This window comes from Pundamilia nyererei, unplaced genomic scaffold (genome assembly GCF_000239375.1).
Source record: "Pundamilia nyererei isolate P.nyererei 1_Seehausen unplaced genomic scaffold, PunNye1.0 scaffold00183, whole genome shotgun sequence".
NCBI classification, from domain to species: Eukaryota; Metazoa; Chordata; class Actinopteri; order Cichliformes; family Cichlidae; genus Pundamilia; species Pundamilia nyererei.
This window is the reverse complement of record NW_005187584.1, coordinates 275,986-281,414: the sequence shown is the minus strand read 5'-3', so window position 1 is coordinate 281,414 and position 5,429 is coordinate 275,986. Positions and strand designations below refer to the sequence as shown.

Here is a 5,429-nt window from a genome sequence, read left to right as displayed (position 1 = left end):
TCTGTATTCTGTAATGGAATACATTTTAAAAGTAACCTTCCCAACACTGAAACACTAGGTACGGTCCATTTCATAACAACCAAACATAAAGTCTAGCTTCTATACACAGCTGACATATAAATCTCAGCGACTGCACCCATACAAAGCACACATGTGCATCTTTTATGTGTGTTTGTGAAATGCTTGCTGTTGATTACACACAGGAGAGTTGTTGAAAATAAAGAGAAAGGAACTGTGAACTCCCTTGGAGGTAATATAGCGTGCTTGCCAGTGTTACATAAGGCAGTGATTGCTCCTTTCACAGACACTGGCACCTCTGTGCTTTTCTCAACTCCACGCTCACGTTTTTAATACTAACAAACGCTGAAATATCAGCAGCGTGGCTCTCACTCGGACCACTATGACACCATAACATGAGTGGGTGAAACTGTGTTTCCCCTCAGTCCTTGTAATAAAAAAATGACACTTGCCTTAATCTGTAAGAAGCTTAACCCCCTACTGTGAGATGGATTATAATCTCTACAGACACAAATATGACAAGGTTATGAACTTTGCAAAGAAAAATCATCACAGCTGTCCTTGACCCAAGAATGCAAGTACTAATTAAGTTCAAGTTATTAAAAAAAGGCCAACAGATTAGTTCCTGATTATTTCCTAAGATCAGCAGAAACAAATGTCCAACTTGTTCATTTCGTATTTAGCTGCAGCTCCTTAAACATCGCACCTCTGCTGAGGTGCTGCTCAAACCCAGGCTGCTTTCATAGTAGCTTTTCCTTTATTTTTGGCTCAGGTGTTTCTCGTTTTCTTTTGGACAACACCCCGGAGATGAGTTAGGTTTAATAGTGTTACAACCAGAAAACCATCCGGTAGTAGTTTTGGCCCCGTGAGCAGCTGCTATGTGCTGCTGGAAAAGGAGATCTGCATGTTCACAAAGGTTCAATATTAGGAATGCATGTTTGTGCACCTTTTCCTTCCAATTTTCAATTAATTCGCTTTAATGTAGCAGCCAGCCTTCTGTGCACACCGACCATGTGGAAGGAGCATCATACGGACAAATAAAAGTTTGAATGTGTCGGAAGTAGGAAGTTTTGGACCCAAATTTAGGTTTCAAACTTCAAAATGAAATTCAAACAGAGACAGAATCAAAGTACAAAACTCCCCAAAATGTCTGGGTGGCAGGAACATACAACCAGAGAGAAACAAACAGATGCTTGGACAAAGGAAGTACAGGACTATAAATACTCACACTGCACTGACAGCTGACAGGGGACTGACAGGGGAAGTGACCACAGCTGGGGAAAATGAGGCACAGGTGAACACAATCACTGGGGAGGACACAAAGCTAAACAGACACAGAAAACAACAAACCAATAAAACAGGAAATGAGTAAGAAAAACTAAACAGGGAAACTGAAATGCAACAATAAATTAAAGTTGATGAAACGGCAAAGGAAGGCACAAAGGCAGAGGATGAGGACACTAACATATAAACAGTGACTGCAGCTCAGAGCTAGAGGTGATATAAATACATTCAACAGCAAATTGAAACTCAAAACCCTGGGTCTCAAACCCAGGGACCATGACAAAATATGAACAATAAGACCACGATCATCAAAACTAAACCAGAAAAAGGCTTAAAGTACTTTTGCTTTACATGGGATGAATATGGAATATATGAGTTTTCTCCTGAGATCCACTTGTAGAAACCTGATGCAACACTGGGTGTTTTAACATCCTTAACATCAGACGTTTTAGCGTGAAACATGGGAACTGGCTTTCTTTTGGCAACTATGATGAACTTGGAATTATGTTTCATCCCTGAAGGTTTCCGACTCGCTAAGAAACAAAACACACGAGCAATGACCTCTTTTACTGTTGCAGCTGTCTGCATTACTTTGCTCTGTAGCGTTGTTCGTGTAGCATGGCCAGTTTAAATCAAAGGAGAAATTGAGCCAATTACAATTTGCTAAAAAGATGGAAAATTAGCAAAAAAATCCATCATGTTCTTCACCGCGACTCAGTGCAAGAATGACTGCTTTAAGCTCTTAAGCTATTAAATTAAGTAGTTGGTTCAACAAATGTGACGCTAATGTGAAAATCGCCAGTTTGCTTTCTGTTACAACGGCTCGTTTTATTCACAGCCACTGTGAGACGACTGCACCAAAGTCTGTTAAACTTTGGTTCATCGCACAAGTCAAAGGACAACCTGCACATGACTTCCTCTGTTTAGTTCAGAGATGCTTAAGTTCACCAGTCACTGATGAATTAGCAACTTCAGATAGTGACAGCTGATCAGTGTGTGTGTGAGTGTGTGTGTGTGTGTGATAATGCTCCTGACTTCAGAGGCACAGAAACAGCATCTGCATTGCTGAGTCATCATCAGGTAATACAGCTAAGATTCATTTCTGAGTGTCTTTCAATATCTTTCAACAGCTTTTTGTTTGTTTTTAAATTCTAAACATGAAAATGAATCCATCCCGTTTGTATCTGCAGCAGAGGGTTTGAGAATGAAGTAAACAAAGTGTGTCGCTCTTCCTCCTGACTGCTCTCTCACGGGTCCCAAAAGAAGTAAAAACCAACAACAGTGTAAACTTGTGCACCTTCTGCTCATCTGTCACATTAGTGACAAGACTGAGATCAGTGAAAAAGACAAACCTGCAGAGAGACTGAGAGTAATAGGCTTGGTGGGGAAGGGGAGGGGTGTTTCTGCTGCATTGCTGGGTTTTGCACTCCATCGTTTCTCCATCTCATTTAATTTATCAGATGCAGCCTGGTGGACTCACCCAACCTTGGCAGTGGTTATGCTCACCTTGTCAGTCAGTCCCTGTCTCTGGGATCACATGACATTTTCAGCAGCACTAAGAGCAATAAAACTTTTTTTGTTTGCATGGTGAGGGTTCATTTGCTGCTAAAATGAGGCACTCAGTGTTGTTTCAGATCTGCACCATTATCTGCTTTGGCAACATGTCTAGTTCAGTTTTTAATTCTCGTGACTCCAAGCTGCACATTTTACAGAAGATCTGCACCAGTGACAAAAATGAAACAGCATTATCCTGATGGCGTGATGAGAAGTATTACAGCTTTAAATACTAGAGGGGGGGAAGCATTTAATTATAAATACTTTCCAATAGTCCAACACTTATTTCTTTGTATTTTGCTTCAAAGCAGTCAGAGTTGTTTGTTTCCAACACAAGGGATGAACCAGTGTTGTGTCTACACACAACATCTTAGTAAAGAAATTCAGTTAAAATGACATTTTATCACTGGGCACTTTCTTATAAGCAACCTGTCACAAAAGCACATTTATTTAGCTGAATCTATGCCAATGATAACACAGTTTGACAGGCATAAAGTATAATTTTTGCACCAACAAGGTGATTCCCTAAAAGCTGCAAACTTAGTGTGCAGTCTATACAAGTGAACAAGTGAAAGACAAAAGAAGAGGCAGACCTGAAGAAACCCAACCTGCAGCAAAGGAACAGTCTCTGAAAGTCATGTCCTTAAGAAATAAAGACCTGACACAGGACCCGAGAGATGCACCTGGTCCTGCCCCAGGACTGGTCCAGGGTCCAGCCGGCAACCTGCCAGTGACAAACGTAAAGATCGAGTATTTAGGATTCATTAGAACTAAGTGTGTGTACCAGACTTCATATTAGTCCATGTCGTTTCACTGGCAACAAGAAACATCAGTCTCACGGTAGTGCTACAGAAAAAAGTCAGAGAATTAGAAGGAATCATTGGGGAATTTAATTTAATCAGGAAATCTCGGTACAGACCAACAGAATAAATTGCTGGACAGGCAAGCAAACCAACACACTAAATTAAACCGCCTGTAAGACTACATGAATGGGTCTAGAAAAAGCTGAATTTACCACTGTGCCAGATGTGCACGTCCAAATCCCCAGAGCCATTTGTAGCACAGAAATGAGCCAGCTGTTGTGGTGTGGTGGGTCAGCACTGGATTGTGCTGATTCTGATACCACACAGCTGCCAGAGAGTGAAACACATAATAACACTGTCGGGTTACGCTCTCCATCAGTCACGGCAGTGTTAAGATGCCCTTGAGGAAATGTGAAGTTCCCAGTAGACAGGCGGTGTCCGCTGTGGATGGATGGAGAGTGCTGAGAACAGATACATACGTAACTCAGATTTAACAACAGGGAGCAAACATGTGCTGTGTAAACAGGAGCTCTGCTGTTTGGTTAGTGTGCCAGCTATTGGATCACTTCTGAAATACGCAGGATTTTGTTAACCATCCAAAAAAAAAACCCACACTACAGCTGCTTCAACATCTGCTTCCAGGGTGAACATTACTGTCACCGGGGCGATCGTGGTCAAGAGTTGGTCTTGTAATCAGAAGGTTGCCAGTTCAAGCCCCGGCTCCGACAGTCTCGGTCGTTGTGTCCTTGGGCAGACACTTCACCCGTTGCCTGCTGGTGGTGGTCAGAGGGCCCGATGGCGCCAGTGTCCGTCAGTGCGCCCCAGGGCAGCTGTGGCTACAATGCAGCTGCCATCACCAGTGCGTGTGTGTGAAGGATGACTGGATGTAGTGTGACGCGCTTTGGGCTCCATAGGGACTGAGTAAAGCGCTATACAGTCCATTTACCCAGCTGCCCAATCGCTTTCAGCTGCAGCTTCCTCTTGCTGAATGAGGTCACTGATTGGCTGCAGGCCAAATAAATTATCTCTACTTCCAACCAAATATACCTGTGTGGCTGGCGTTTTGCACTCAGGGCTCATATTACAGTTGAATTCTACAGATGTTGTGCACTATAAGCAATAACTTGTACTTTTTAATGTGTTATTAAACAATATTCATGATCCATGAGATGAAGGACTTTATACAAAAGAAGAATCGATAACATCTCAGTGCTCAATCCTCTAAAAACATGTTCAGTCTAATATTTACAAATGATGTCACCTGACATCTTACCTGCGCAGTATCACTGCGATACTACCATCCTGTGAAAATCTCACTATACTATTTCTCAGCATCCACTTCAGTTCATTTCAGAGTTGTTATCCCTCCATGTGAATGAAGGCTCTTTGTATCTTTCTGAGAAGCTCTAATGGGAACAACAGAGTCACAGCAACTAGAGCGACGCAGCAGCGACATGCTGGCACACTCAGACTTCCAGCCGGAACTACAATCTTCTGTGCAGGTATTCAGTCAAGGTCAGTTTCAAAGCTGGCCAAGCTTATGTGACACGACTGGATGCGTTTGGGAAGATTGTCTCACCATCTTTGCGGTTTTTGCAGGTTTTTAACTCTGAAGCTATCAAGTGCAGTGGTTAAGTCTTTTTACTTGGGAAGCAAATGGTTGCTAGTTTGATTCCAGTTGGAGGAAAAGCATGTGACATAGAAACAAACTAGTTGTTTGACATTCAACCTGATAGGTTTGTAGCTTGAACCTATTCACTGGAATGTTGA

At 42.3% G+C, this 5,429-nt stretch overlaps 1 long non-coding RNA gene across 1 annotated transcript in view; it reads left to right on the top strand.

The window, feature by feature from the left end:
- LOC102206328 (uncharacterized) overlaps nucleotides 1-5,429 on the top strand; it is a 9,170-nt gene that overhangs the window by 2,020 nt on the left and 1,721 nt on the right. The window lies entirely within an intron of this gene.